This window comes from Bombus vancouverensis, chromosome 5 (genome assembly GCF_051014615.1).
Source record: "Bombus vancouverensis nearcticus chromosome 5, iyBomVanc1_principal, whole genome shotgun sequence".
Classification (NCBI taxonomy): domain Eukaryota; kingdom Metazoa; phylum Arthropoda; class Insecta; order Hymenoptera; family Apidae; genus Bombus; species Bombus vancouverensis.
The window spans coordinates 9,729,091-9,744,340 of NC_134915.1; the positions used below are offsets into that span (position 1 = coordinate 9,729,091).

General features: G+C 44.6%; 1 long non-coding RNA gene across 1 annotated transcript in view; it reads left to right on the top strand.

Moving 5' to 3' along the window:
• LOC143302732 (uncharacterized) overlaps positions 1–15,250 on the top strand; it is a 108,765-nt gene that overhangs the window by 1,250 nt on the left and 92,265 nt on the right. The gene's annotated exons all lie outside the window — the stretch shown is intronic.

Consider the following 15,250-nt stretch of genomic DNA (forward strand, 5'->3'; position numbering starts at 1 on the left):
TTATTGTACGTTATATACTGCTTTGTTCGGTGTAAAAATATAAAGCATTTCGATTACAGACTTCGTATGTATGGGCGTTGCCATTGTTACCGAGTAATCGGCAGTTATTACGATAATCTCTTTCTCGTATTTTCTTTGATGCAGGTTTACACCAATGTAAACTTATCAAAATAAATGTAAATAGTTAGAAACAAATTTTATAGTTGAAAACTCGGGAAAAAATAAGAGCATTTAGAAAATAACGAAGAAAAGAAAAAGGAACATATACTCTGTTTCTCATTCAACCTTTAAACCGAAATTTTATGCTCTATTCTCTAACGATGACATTATTTATTGCACATTGCAATTGGCAATAAGTAGTGTTATCGATATTCCTACCAATTTTTTAAATCTTCAGTTTAGAGGTTATCTGTGGTTCATCTCCCTGTTAAATACACTTCGTAAAGCATCGTTTGAGAAAATTATATACACGTAACGGAAAGAAAAACGAGCGAAACAAGGTTCAATTAAGATAGCATTGTATGTGTGTATCATACGGAATTAGTCGGTCAGTTAAAGCGCAATGATATCGGAAGAAAATATCAAAACGGATTAACAGCTACATACAAAAGAGCAAACGAAGGGAACGGCGAGTTGGTGCAAACCAGCTTCAAGAAACAGTCTCTAGCTCTCTCGTTCACCTAACAATGGCCCAGGCTATGGAGTTAATAATTGCTTTTACGTGGCAATGATAACAATATGCGTGTATAACAAATGTACTTAGAAACGGTTTCACTTGTGCTATTACTGCTCTCTGGCGATAAAAATCAGACATCATTGTTCAACTGCTGGCTCGTAACAAGGGCTTTGAGGGGGAGAGTTTGTTCTGCTCTTTGCTGCGAGTTTAAACACTATACACTTCCTTGATTGTGCGCCTAAAACATGGCGTACGGACTCGCGAACAGCATGGACCGGTCACGGTCCGTCAGGCGCGCAACAAGACACGCATTCATCAACTATATTCACTATTCTTCTCTTTTTTTTCTCATCGTTTTTCTTTTTTTTTTTTTTGTATCTTTGTTATTTCCTTTTGTCCTTTTGTTTTCTAATCCGAAGAACGTTCGTGTTTCTCGTATAGTAAAATTAACGAACCTGTGGTCCTGTATATATACACTAGTGATTCCCATTTTTTTTTTTTTTATTTCTTTAAAGTGCTTCTTTTTTTGTGTGTTGTTGCGTATACCAGGAGAGATCCGAGCAATATAGTATCGTGATTAACATCGACGCATAAATAAAGTTTTCTTTATTCTTTACCAAATATTCATTTTCTTCTCGATAGACTTGGTCTCGAAATCGTATTATTCTCGATATTCTTACCGGGTATCTCGAGGCAAATGTCTTGTAAATTATTGTTTGATTAACTATGTGAAATTTGAAGAACTAGAGAGGAATTTTTCTTTTCTTGTTTCTGTATTAATATAGGACTAGAAAAAAGAGAAGAAATTTAATAAATCTGCGTAAAATCTAAGATTATAGCATAGCCGACAATAGTTTCCTTAATATAACAGCATATACCTTGAAACACCCTGTACATTGTATACGTAATATATCTTTTTTAATTCGCCTTTCCTAGTAGAGAAATGGACACGCTATAAATTTTGTAAATTTTCTTCTCCTTTTTATCTCTTTCGTATCTCGATCGATGTATCCCAATACTTTATTGCTGTACGGCGCGTGTTATATTTATAGAAATATTTTTTTTCGTGCACTCTAAACCCGATTAAATCGTATCGAAACCGCGAAGACTTAGCCGCGACCCACAGACTCGAGATCCAAGAATCGATGAAAAGCTCAAGAAACAACGAGGAAAGAAAGTGAAAAAAGTCGTCGTGCGTTTAAAAGTCTGGCGGAATGGACGGCCAAACGAAAATTAGCATGTCTCGTGTGCCTTATTCGTGTTTGATACGTAAACAAGCGTATCCTAGTACATCGTAATAAATAGCAAAATTTCTATCACTAAATTTTAGATAATAAAAATCGCCGCTAATCTTCGTTCTAGCGATCCACCCTTAACGATAATCAGTCGATGTGTTTCTTCCTCTTTCCTCTTCTCTTTTCTTTTTTTGTTCTTTTTATTTAAAACGCGCGCTCGCCCGCTCGTTTCTTTTTGTTCATTTTTTTTCTTTTGTTTGTTTTGCCTTACCTTACTAGAATTACAATAACATTTTGATTAAATGACACGTGTCGTAACGCGTGCAATCTCACGAGGGAAACCGTCTTAATTATCGAAAAAAGATGATGAACATTGTTTGCCGCGTGGAAAAGTCGAACAATCCTCGTTCAAGATAGATTTCAGGCCAGCACAGAAACAGCTCTCGGTTTATCGTACATAGTTTTGATCGTTTTTCGGTACAGGCTGACTCGAAAAACCATATAACGAAATTTTGAAATTCATCGCGCAGCTCAAACGCGAGAGAGAAAGATCTTAATAAAGTAATCGTCGGTCATTTAAATCTATATAGATTATATCTGTTAACTCTGATTATCTGTTCAATGTATAATTAAATATGGCTATGTGGTATCTCTCAGGTTCATGTATTAACGTTAATCGATCTCTTCGATTTTGAGCCTCGGAATGAATTAACTTGAAATTTCGAGCAGCATGTTCCCAATCAGCCTGCGGAAAATCGAACGTTGCTGTTCTCAGGCGAAGCCTTTGACTATTGTTGGTCATTTAAGAATAATATCGAATGATCTGCGTAAAAATGATTATTTTATGTGAGCGTTCGGACGTGCCAACGGTGGCCTGGCCGATCAAGTTGGTCACTCGGTATATCTGTACACACTGTATCGATATAATTCAACGTATCAAAAATATGCTGAGAATCTTTGAAATCAGGTGTGGTAATTAGTTACGCGGCGTTTAACCGCAGCAACGGTTTATTCTAATGAAAAATGGAAGCGTGTGTGTGCAACGAAACCGTTTCCGTCTCGCTCGAAAATCTTCTCTTCTCTCTCGGGATTGTCACTTTCTCGCGTTTGTCTTATCGATACGTTGTCGGAACGAGTTTGAAAACAGTCATTAAAATTGTAGATATTACATCTGCCATTCTTTCCTTCTTTCATACTACCTTTCTCACTTGTTCACATAAGTCACACTGAATTACGTATTCTTCGGTAGAGCGTGGAAGATGCTTGCAAAGTTCGGAGCACCTGCGCGATATTATCCTATGTACAACGCTAGCAATCGCTGTGTGTAACAAAACCTGAACAAAAAAGCGTTCACCACGATCATCCTATCTCTTTCTTTATTTCCGTTCGCGTTTCAATTGTGTTTCGCTACGGCGACCCTTATATAGTAATACGTATATTTGATTTACTGTCTTTGTTTCTCCCTCTTTTTCTTTTTCTCCTTGCTCTTCGTTCCATTTTACATCTTCTTTTTTTCCGTGTGTCGCTGTTGCATCGTCATTGTAACATCCACGTCATTTATTTTCTCGCCTTATAAAAATTGGACCTGGTTCCTTTTGTCTGCTACAATTCGCTAATTGCCGCGTTCTTGGCCGCGGATCTTTCAAACGATCTTACGGTCCTTCGTTTCCCGCCGTAAGATCTCATGCCACCGCACGCACGTATATGCTACGTATTAATCGACCAATGATTTATTGACGCTTTTCCTGCGATTCGTACCAATCACAATATTCTCCTATCCTATATATGGTCAACAGAACAACTTTCGAAACGGATTTAAGACAAGACGAATGCAACCCTCGGCCGGTACAACGAGATCGATTCAATGGTTAATGAATGCTCTAAGACTTTAACCTAACTATCCTGTGTGTTGCTTTAATGCACGGGTTAACTTGTAACTGTATGCTGCAAGGTCTATGCGAACGATTGCCGATAAACGATAAATTCGTCGTATCATTTATCGGCGATCCGATAGCTTTCCTTTTTTTTCCTTTCAACAGACGAGACAGAGTTGCAGGCAGACAATCAGTTGTGGATCATCGTGCGATTCGATGCTATCGGTCGAGGGTCGGTAGAGTTTTCTTTTGCTTTTTTCTTAAAAAATTCGCCACTTCGTGTCTAGCCTACGGACGAGAAAACAATTTACGGCTAAGAGAATTAACAATCGTCATTCATTAGCGTTCACGAGCCCGTTTTATACGAGAAATCCTCTCCTTCTCCCTTTATCTTTCTTTTTCTGTCAACGAAGAATCAACGGAAACGAGCAAACGTCGCGGTCCTGTCTACGCGAGCCTTTCTTCTCGTATAAAATCCTTATAAAAAACATATCGGTATAAAACGGGCCTTGGTTTCATTAAAATTCTATCCACCGTTATAATACGTGTCCGCGTTCCACCCTTTGCGAGCATTTTGTGTTTTTTTCATTTCCATTAACTACTTGCTTTCAAGCAATTATCGTACCCTTTATCAGACTCACGAATATTCGCGTCGCGATTTTAACCGATCACACGCGACGCATTACGATATTGTTCGATTTCACTAATTTGTAGTCGTCTTCGTATTTCATCGATGTTCTTATTGCCTTCCTCTTTCGAAAAGAACGAATGAAAATGAAGTGTCTCGTAGTCGTCATTCCGTCATCGAACTTAGAGTTACAACTAATATCACTGTCCGAAATGAAGTCTCATAGTGCTCATAGCGTTCGTTAAATTTAGAATTATACATACAATATCACCGTAATCTATAATTATATAATTAATATCACGAAATTTCCACCTTCAACCATTTTCGTTACTAAAATACCACCTAGAACACGATTCATCCTATATAATTCACAATAATTTTGAATAGAAGTGAAGTGTGTTACACTGGTCGCTTGGTCATCGAACTTAGCGTTTAATTTCATTTAATTAGCGGTAACTTATGATTAACATCACCCCAACTTCTTAGAATTATAATTAACACTAAAAATTTCCTCAGTCATTTTCATTTCACTAAAATATCGTCCAGAACTCGTTGCATCCTAACGCTTAGTGATCTGGAACCAAAATGAAGCGTTTCGCAGCGATCACTCGTTCATCGAACATAGAACTATAATTAACGATATAATCATCGATAACCCAAATTTTCATCTTTAATCAGCCTTCCTATCAACATATTATTCAGAATCCAGTGTATTACGATCTTCCACTATCCGCGTCATTCCAGAAAATTATATTCATTTGCGTGCATATTTATTCGCACGTCAGCGCCATTTATTATCCATTTCCATAGCCGATAGTCCCGAACTCCATTTTTTAAGCGGCCGGTACAATTGTAGCATGGCCGCAGGCTTGTTTTCCCTCCCTCTCTATACGTGTTCATTCCACGTTACCTCCATTTAGATACGCGCATTTCGAGCGTGGTTTGAGGTCCTGCGGCACGGAGCTACCGGCGCGGAGCACAAAAACGGTCAGACTCCGATTCGAAGGTCGGCAGGCGTTTCATTGGCAGGTAGTCGGCGTGCAAGGTAAAAAACGGCTCTCGTACATAAACAGTTTGACAGACTGGGAGGGAACGAACGTGGCCGGGTACTGTGGCCCTGCGAAAACAAAGCGTATCGATCACCATGGACCTGATTGACTCGTACGTCGTATGAGCTCGGCTAACGATCCGCCAAGGACAGACCTAGTCCGTTGAGATCACGACCGATTTACTGATCGTTCAGATGGAATAACTAGTTTAAAGTCGGTCGTGAATTCTTCGAGTTGTCCGTGCCGAAAATTGAAGACAAACGGAGAAAACCGGCAGACATTGTCGAATAATTTTGTATTTTAATTTTTATAAAAGCTTCGTTTCGATTATTATTCGCTTCGAGAATGGGAGGAAACACGGAGGATAAGCAAAACAAAAGGTAGAAATTGTCGCTATTGCAATTTTTCAACGGATTTCCCGAAGAAAGATTTTCCACGCACGCGAAGGATAATACGGTGGTTTTATGAAACATTGGAAGAGGCACCGGAAGTAACAAATCATTCGGCCGTTTAACATTTGCGGTCCGTTTTCGAGCGCGATTAACCTGTTGCTGCGCAGGTTGTTTGTCGCGCCTCGAAATGGCTGATATAAACCTCGATAGATTTAATCCAACGACCGGCAAAACCGACGAATATTATGCGAAAACTCGAGCCAGTAACAAGTTCGAGCGCAAGAACCGTCCTCTCTGTCTACGTTTCCACCCTTTGTACACGTGTTACGCGAACACTGCCCTTACAGTCGCGAGGGGTGACTCGGTCATAATGGAATTATTCATGGAAGTTCATTAACCGCGTTCAACGATCCACATTTCGACTATGATAACAAAGTTGCAAAAAATTTGGATATCTGAAAATTTTGAAAGTTCGCGAGTTCAAGAAATCGACAATTTCGGAAATTCCAATATTTGCAAACGTAAAAACGAGGAAACGCGAAACTTCGATATTTCTTGGAACGTTTTCCAATGGATAACTGGAAGGAAAAGCGTAACACAGTCAACAATGATTAGACTGATTTGAATATCCAAAGGATCCCGCGGGCGCGGATGTGTCCAATAGCGCTTTCTAATTGAGCAAGACTTAGAAAGCCTGCGCGCGTTATACACAGACGCGAACGATGTCCCCGTGACGGGACCCCGTCCGACTCGTTTGAATTTCGAGCCGCGTTAATTTATGCAATTGGAACGGTCGCGTTTCCAAACAAATAAAACCGATCCGTGGTTGAACCTCGAATTAAGGCTAACTCCTTGGAACGCCGTCTCTATCGCGCCACTTTCGAAACGCACATAAATCCAGCGTGAATTGAACGAGCCTGTTCTCAAAGTAGTAGAGAGAGAGGTAGTTATAGGGGAAGCAGGAAAAAAAACACGCGAACGTGGACGGAGGTTAGCGTAACGAAAAAAAGGGAATGGCGAATATACGGTGCAAGAGGGTGATACGCGTGGATTTCGTGGTCGTTTGCTTGTTTAGATTTCTCCGTTATGCGTTGCATAATCCCATGGTCGGGGTCTGGTCGAGCAACAACAAGAAAGGAAAAGAAAGGAAGAAAGAAAGGAAGAAAGGAAGAACGAGGCGGACGGGGGCGAGGGACAAGAAAGAAAAACAAAGTTCGAGCAGGAAGTGGCTCGCGTAAAAAGAAAAGCCCCGGTAGCTCGTCCGTGGCGAGTAAGCGAGTGGAGTGGAGTAGTAGGCCAAGTGGAAGTTCCTCTGTGAGCTGCTCCTCTCTTCCGAACGAAGAGAAAGAGAGAAGGATGGCCACCTTTTATTTCGTTCGAGAGAGTAACTGTCAGCCGGTATTTCGCGTGGAGGCAAAATAAAGTATAAAGGGTGTTCGCTGCGTCGTATATATGCGCACGCCGGTATGGACCAAGTTGTTCATTCTCCTCTTCTTTCTCTCTCTCTCTCTCTCTCTATCTCGTAACTGAAGATCGTCTCGGCTGTACTTCACCCTCTCATTCTCCTTCTGCGTTCCCCTTCCTACGCGTACACGTGTTTTTCTCTCTCTCTCTCTCTCTCTCTCTATTCCAAACCCGCGATTCCGTCTTCGTTTCTCCTTTCGCGTCTGCTCGTACGTTCTTCGTCGAATCTGCGTCTCCTTTCGCGTTCCCGGTCCGCTCTCCCGTTGCCTCTCCTTTTTTCCATCGTACATTCTCCCGCTCCTTTAGCCTTGCAGACGCTTCTGGCAGACGAAGCGCGTTTTGTTCTCAACTTCCTTAATTTCACCTTCCGGGGGCCTTCGAGATCTTCGCCCCCTCTTTTTCACGGATCCTTTATTTCCATTCGGCCCTCCTTCCACCCTTATCGAGATAGATCGAACAAGAGGCACAAGAGGATCGTCAATGGAAGAATCGAACGAACGATGCCCCGCGCTCTCGTTAAACGCGAACTGTCTGTTATTTTTTTAGCCCGTGCTACCAGCTGATGACTGTAATTAAGTGGCTCGGCCGTACGCTTTGGCTACATCCTCGGCAGCCTACGACGATGAACGACTACCTCGAGACCACGGGACATTAGCCCGGCCCGTGTATGCTAGAAGACGCGTTTAAGACGATCGGCGCGCGGCACGCTGCATCGAAAAAGCAAACGAATACGGGCCAGCATCCGCAAGCGCGATAATAACCGGCTGCGCACTCTTCGATCAACGTAGAACCGGCATGCTCGCGAGCACGTTTCGCGGCTTGATGCACGATCGTATCTGTCTCTACCGGGCTGGCAAGTACCCTCGCATTTCCAGCGATAATCACGCGAAATGACAGGGATTGCAATCGGGACCGCGAAAGCGAAAAACCGTTTCTCCTCGAGCATGATCGCGTTCGACCCAGTTGCTGTTCATTATAATTGAATGCATCCCCTTTCGGCGAAAGAAAAAACGAAAGGAAGATGACGAGCACGAGGAAAAAATAAAGAGATTTCTTTCCTAAGGCTATGATTATCGTAATTGCTTCATTGGTCCAGATTAATCGACGATAATGGAAATCATGGCTTTCCTTCTTACGAAGTAATTTTTCGACATTTACGTTTCCATAAATTCCGATAAAATATCCATCCGGGATATTAGGTGGCTTGGTCTGGTCTGAACCGAACGTGACGCAGTTCCTCTCTGGTTGGGCTCTCAAGGAGACTCGTAACCCGATTAACACCTCCGCCCGTTGATGCACCGGTTCAGCGTGGCGGTAGATGCAATCAGCGCATCGGAATGTTTTTTCTCCGCGGTTCTCGTACGAACATCCTTCGAGCCTGGGCTTCTTCGTTGCGTCGAAAAGGAATTTTACTCACGTGACCACGCGGACCGGCAGAAGCGAGTATACGTGCACACCGCGAGGTTTCTCGTTACTCTCCTGAGGGCCGGCCGCTCGTAAGAGCCGTCGCGACGATCGTCGTGGCAAGTTCACGAACCTTGAACCCTTCTTTAAGCCCGTCGACTCGTTTCGAGAGGCCCGCGTGACTGGCGATCTGCGGATGATTAGCTTTCCGTGTGCCGGACAACTTCTCTCCCATGCCTCGTCCTAAACTTTATTCACATTCGTTTTCTTTTTCATTTGTCGACGTTGAAACGTTCGATTCGGTCGTTCGTAAATTGCTCCAATTTTCTACTATGCTCGGCTATTACCTAGGAACGTTGAATTTTACCGTGTTATGGTACACATTAGCTACGGTGTACGTTGGTCCGTGTACACGTATATTTGTATAAGTTGTCCGCGCGAGTCGCAGGGTTAGATCGTCCCCGGTGAGTCACGGAGTCGCTGGAAAACAGAGAGATCTTGGTGTGCATGATCGATCTGCATCTCTCGTCGTGGTCGTCTACCAGAAGACGGAGACGAGCCAGACGAGAGGAAGAGAGAGAGGGAAGCGACGTGACCGCGAAAACACGAATAGCATAGGAATGTCACGAAAACAATGTCGGCCACCTGACCCGCGCCCTACCAGCCGACGACGACGGTGTGCCAAGGGGTCTCTTTCTCTTTCTCTTTTTCCCTCCAACTCCGATCCATAGAGTATTCCACTCTCTTTCTCTCTCACGCGTCGATTACAAGTTTTCTCGGCCGCCTGAGCGCAACGTCACGGAGTCGCCAGACCCCCGACGAGACTGCGAGATTGAGAAACGCTGTCGAAGAACGAGACGGGCCGACTCAAGGCCGCACCATGGTCCCACTCCCCCGCCAACCAAGAGTCCGAGTCAAGGGCGTTCCCCCACCAAGTTAACCAGTTATGAGTCGGGGAGACCCAGCGAGAGAGACCCTCCTCTCTGTTGCCTCTCCATCTGCGGATTCTCCTTCCTCGTCTCTCCTTTATGGGCCCCGTTCTTCTCCTTCTCTTCTCCCTTCTCTCGCCGTCTCATCGCTAGAGAGTCTTTCTCCCGGTGAATCTTGTCTCGTCCCTCTCCGCGATTATCGACTCTCTCTCCGGTGTGCCGTGTTTATCGTGCGATTTTTTCTCCGATGCTCACTCTGCTCCACCGTTTTCAGCTTCGTTTCTGTTTCTTCGCGGATGGAAGAGGACAGACGAGCCTTTCCCTCTCTCTCTTTCTCTCTCACTCTCTCACTCTCTCTTTGTGCACCCCTTTTTGTTGTTTCTGTCGCGGTTCTCGCGCCTCTTCCTCCCGGTTAATCGTCCTCTCCGTTGCACTCGGACCGATTCGTATATTTATCACGCACTTCTCTCCTCGTCACTCCTTCTCGGAAGAGGCTCCTTGTTCCGTACATACTGGTACCAGCCATCCTCTGCTCTTCTTCGTACTCGATTCGTTCTATCCTCTTTCTTCTCTGCGGACCACTGCCGCTGCTGCCGTTGCTGCTGTTTCACGGATGATTCTCTCTATATTCGTCGTCGTCGTCGCGTCGGTCTCCCACGTGAAGCGGCGCGTAAGCGCGTTCGTCGGGAGCCCCGTGAGCCTTCCTTTTTCTCGTTCTACGCCGTTTTTCGGCCATTCTCCAGACTCGAGGGTTCACAGAGTTCGCGCTATCGCGCGCGCCCACCTCTCCCGATGGCATCTCGTTATCGCGACGCTTATTAGAAAGACGCGCGAATGGCTCGCGACGGTGCAACGATCGAACGTTTAAATCTCGATGATGTCAGAGTCAAATTGGAAGAGGAGAAGTCGAGTTTCTGCCACGAGAGACACGTCCATCGATCAAGATCGTGGAATCGAGCGACGTTCGCGAGGAAAAAAATAAAGTACGCTGTGTGTTCGTTTGCTCGATCAATCCGCTTTTCGATTGCCGATATCGTTGCGAGAGAGTTGCCTCGCTCGTTGGCTGGATTCTTCTCTTCCCCGGGCAACATTCTTCATCCGCGTGGAGTCCCGACGGGTTTTCGGGCATGCATGACGATCCATCATTCTTCGCGCCGTATACCAATGCCTCTCGCCCGTTCCCATCCTTCGCCGTACGTTTTGCACCGAGTCCTGGCCAGCCTCGTTGCGCGTCTATTTCGAAACCTATGGATTAATTCGGCTGTGATACGCTCGATCCGCGTGAGACCACGGCTGCGACCGACCTCCTCTCTTTCGATCGTTCGTGACTTTTTATTTCTCTCGAGGATAATCGAAACGCGAGTGTAAGGATTTTAACCCCTGACCTTGTGATCTCTTTAGTAGTTGTTCAGGCATCTGGTATATATGCTATTTGTATTAATAATTTTCAGCCGGAAGATTCGGAGCCGAAGTTTTGAAGTCCAAACGAATGTTTGTCACGAGTAGAACTAGAGAACCAGTAGAAGGAGAGTTTTTGCAACGAGCGTGACTCGGTATTCTCACGGATTACATCCATAATCTATGTATAATCGATCCACAGCTACGAACAAAGGGAAAAGTTACTTCATGCTTTTTCTTTCTGCTTAAGAAATTCGAGCACTGGTAGCAGAATTAAAGGACATTTTTATCAACGTTGACGATGTATCGCGGTAAATAGATTTCTTTTTCGAAGCGAACAGTTTGTTCGGTGGAACCGGTTCCCCGATACGACGCGAATAAATCATACATCGATTAGAGAGAACAGAAAGACCGGCGTTCACCGATTGAGAAAGAAGTGACCGAACGCGTGACCATGATTTTCCCGTCGAAAATTCGTTATCCGTTTGCTAATTAAATTCCACGTGTTGAAGGATCGTTATAAACCATCGACCGAGTGATCTATGTTCGGGTCGGTCGATTAACGCGATAAATATCGACCGTTTAATTAAAATCGTATCGATCGCGGCATAATCCTCGGTATCGAAATTTGGATCGGCGAAACGAAGCCGTGTGGCACGATGTAATCGTCGAAGGGGGACAGGCCAGCAATGAAATCCGATCGAAACATCGGTAAAGGCCCGTAATTACCGGTCCGATATACGGTGCTACTTCTCTTTCCTCTCTTCCTTCGACATTTCTTTCGTTTCTTTCTTTTCTCGTCTTCCCTCTTTTTTTCATTTCTTCGCTTCTTCTTTTTCTCTCGTTTTCTCCTCCTTTTTTCCGCTCGATTTTTTTCTTCTCATGAATTTCGCTGCACTCATTCTTGCATCACCTTGCCGGCCACACCGGGGCCCCGACGAGCAGGACTCCATTCAAGGACACAATATTCAGAAACCGAAAGTGCGATCACGCGAAAATCTAACGTCTCGCCGAACCGGTCTAACCGGATTCGGTGTACGGCTGGTTAAGATGGTACGGCGATCGGTGAGCCGCGTAAACTCGTTCCTCGTCATTTTTGGCAATAACAACATTAACGCATCGCTCTGGCCGACTAGCAGCCCGCCTCGAATCGCTCTCTTATCGTTCGCTGATTTTATACCCGTAGTCTTGTGTGTCGGAGGTCGATCTACGGTGTCACCGATCGATCGTCTTTAAACCATATCTCGTCACCCTTAAACTCTGCGCGTTTCTTCTCCTTTTCCTCCTTCCTATCTTCCTTTACTCTCGTTCTTTCTTTTATAAATCTTTAATTACCATTACCAGTAAATCGTTGGCAGCGAGATGCAACTACCGAAACGATTTAAACCATCCGCAGTATCGTAACTTACGATTTAACCATTCCCTTTCTCCGATCAAGTGGCCGTACCTCTTTTTGCCCCTTTACGAAAGAGAACGCTCCTGCTGACCGACAAATCCACCGCAATTTCTTCGTAACAGGTGTTCGCCAGGATAGAATCGCTCCTGAAACACAGACGATGCAAAAAGAGAAACAGCGTTCGATTTGCAAGATACAAAGACGGCCTTTCTCTCTCTCTCTCTCTCTTTCATATTTGAAGAGGTCCCTGTGGGTTTCTTAATCCTTGGGAATTTTTCGCTGCATGTTTCGCGACCAGGTATTCCACGCCATTCCACGGTACCTCTGGGCCATTTCGATTTTCGTCCGTTTCTCGCGGTGTAACAGAATCGCGCAGACTTGGCGCAGACGGGAAAGACTCGCTTTTGTAGCCGTGCGCCGGTCGTGAAGTTGGAAAGTCAAGTGCAGTCGCGCACCTCCTCGCAGACGGCAGAGTTTCTCAAACTCGTTATGCCCGGCCTCGTGAGCGCGCGTTTGTGAATCGCTCGAACTTTTCGATCGATCGGCACTGTATTCCGACTTCGCTTTGTCGGGCCGGCTCGTAGCCCTGTTTCTTTCCAGTCATTCGATGGTCATCGATCGAATTTCGTCGGCGGAGTTTGTTCCCCTCTTTTCGAACCGTTTTCTGTACGAATTTTAATTCAGCCTGCCCTCTCAGGAATTTCAAACGGACCTTTTCAGGGGAATAGATGGTTTCATGGAATAGAGAGGTTTCGCGAAAGAATGAGTTGGAAACGAGAAACGAGGCCTCTCTGTATGAAACTTGGTCTCCAAGTAGGCGAATCAATCGTACTTCAGTTATGATCGATATTCGATCGGTTTGATCAGTCTGGCTACTCGCGAGTTCGACAATCTATCGTCTCAATATTATGAGCGTACAGGAATTTATAATCGAACGTAGGATAATCCGCATGTAGCATAATTGTCGTAGATTAATTCAGAAACGACGTATCAAGTTCAGAGTATAATCATTTGTCGTATCACCGTTCGTCATCTTAATGTAATTTAGTCAAAAACCAAAAAGGGAAGGCAACTTTTTCACTGGAAAAGTAGAAACTTCCATATTAACGATTCTCATTATATCGATTCAAAAGTACACCGAAGATCTCGTGTTATACTCCGAACGAATGAAATTATCCAACAAATTCAAGTGGCATTCCACATGCGCAATTAATTTTCTCAAAGAAAATCCGACCTCTCTAAACCGACTTCGTATCTTCTACTCTCGGAGCGAGTATACTCGAAGCTCTGAAACCGCATCAAACGTTATCCACCTTCGATTTCGTTTTCCCAATACACTTGCAGCGAACCCGGCGAACTTTCCACGATGGGAACGAGATGTTAACGTTTGCCCGCGTCGTTTTTCCGCGTTTCGACCGGAGAACCGCTGCGGCCCACTCGGTCTCGATGAAAGCAAATGGCTTCTGCGCCCGCATGGCCAAGAGATTTTAATGTACAATTCCGCGTAATGGAGTTTAGCGTCTTCTTTCGCGTCCACGTGTACTTACACACGGCAGCCGTATTAGCCTTAGTCGCTTGCAACGTGTGTGCGTGCGCGCGCCGCGCAAATAATCCAAATCAAGACCGCGAACCCCGCGTTCTGACAAGTGGCCGTTCTGACGTGGCCGTGCAAAACTGGTTGCACCGCGATGGAACTGTGTTTCCGAGCCGCTCGTTCCACCCGGGATTTACGACGGGCCGAATTTATTCCGCCGGTGAATTGATATTCGACGCCGATTCGCGCACTAGTAATAACAATAACGGCGATAGTAATGGATTGCTTGGAAAATCGAAGAGAAAGCCAGTGATAAAAGGCAAGTGAATGCGATTAAAAACAGCCGATTATTGCGAATGCGATAGCGACGGTATAATAATAAGTGAGCTGATAGACGAGAACAGCAAATCTTGGTCGTTTTACAATTTTGTTTACAATTAGTACAGGTTGTTAGAGGATTAGTTAACGACGAAATTAATTTCGCCGCGTCGAAGGGCCCCTTATTTTCCCCTGGATTATATTTGCGTTCCTCTTTGTTCGTCGTCGTAGCGAATCTCTATGGAATAAACTTAATAAAATCGAAAAACCAAGGTACAGAGATTACAACGAGTTGGTGTGTCTGGGTACTAAAGAAAGGAAAAACAACGGTGCAAGCCGAAAGAAACACAGGCTGAGAAAACAAAGAAAGTAACGCGAGTGGTTCGACACCGTCTATTCAGATCTCTTTCATTATATTCGCAACTGATTGTTCCTTTCCTTGTATTCCTCTCGCGAGAGACAAAAGCTCTAGCCAAGAACCGGTGAGCTGTAAGCGACTCTGAAAATCATCGAGAAGGCCTTGTCTCTCCTTCTCTGTCAACGCCTCTAGGTTCTATTTCCTAAGTTTTATCGTTTGGAAAAAAAAAAAAAAAAGAAAAGAAGAAAAGTAAGAGGGAATATCAGTAACAATTGAGAAAACGATGAAAATACAGAGCACAGAATACTCGATGTATATAACTATATGGCGAAGCCTGATTCACGCTCTTGAACGCTCGGTCGGGCGTTCGATTAATTACGAGTCGAATGGCGTACGATGCATCATCGGGCCTGGTAGAGGATTAGAGCGGCGAGGGAATGGAACCGACAGACTGGGGACAGAGAAAGAGTATGAAGAAGGAGATACAAAGAGCGAGAGAGTATCGAATCTGAACAGGAATTCTGATCGGTATCTTTGGAAGCTGACGGAGTTCGAGGTGAATCGGGCCCGCGCCACCGAGACACTCGTCGGTCAC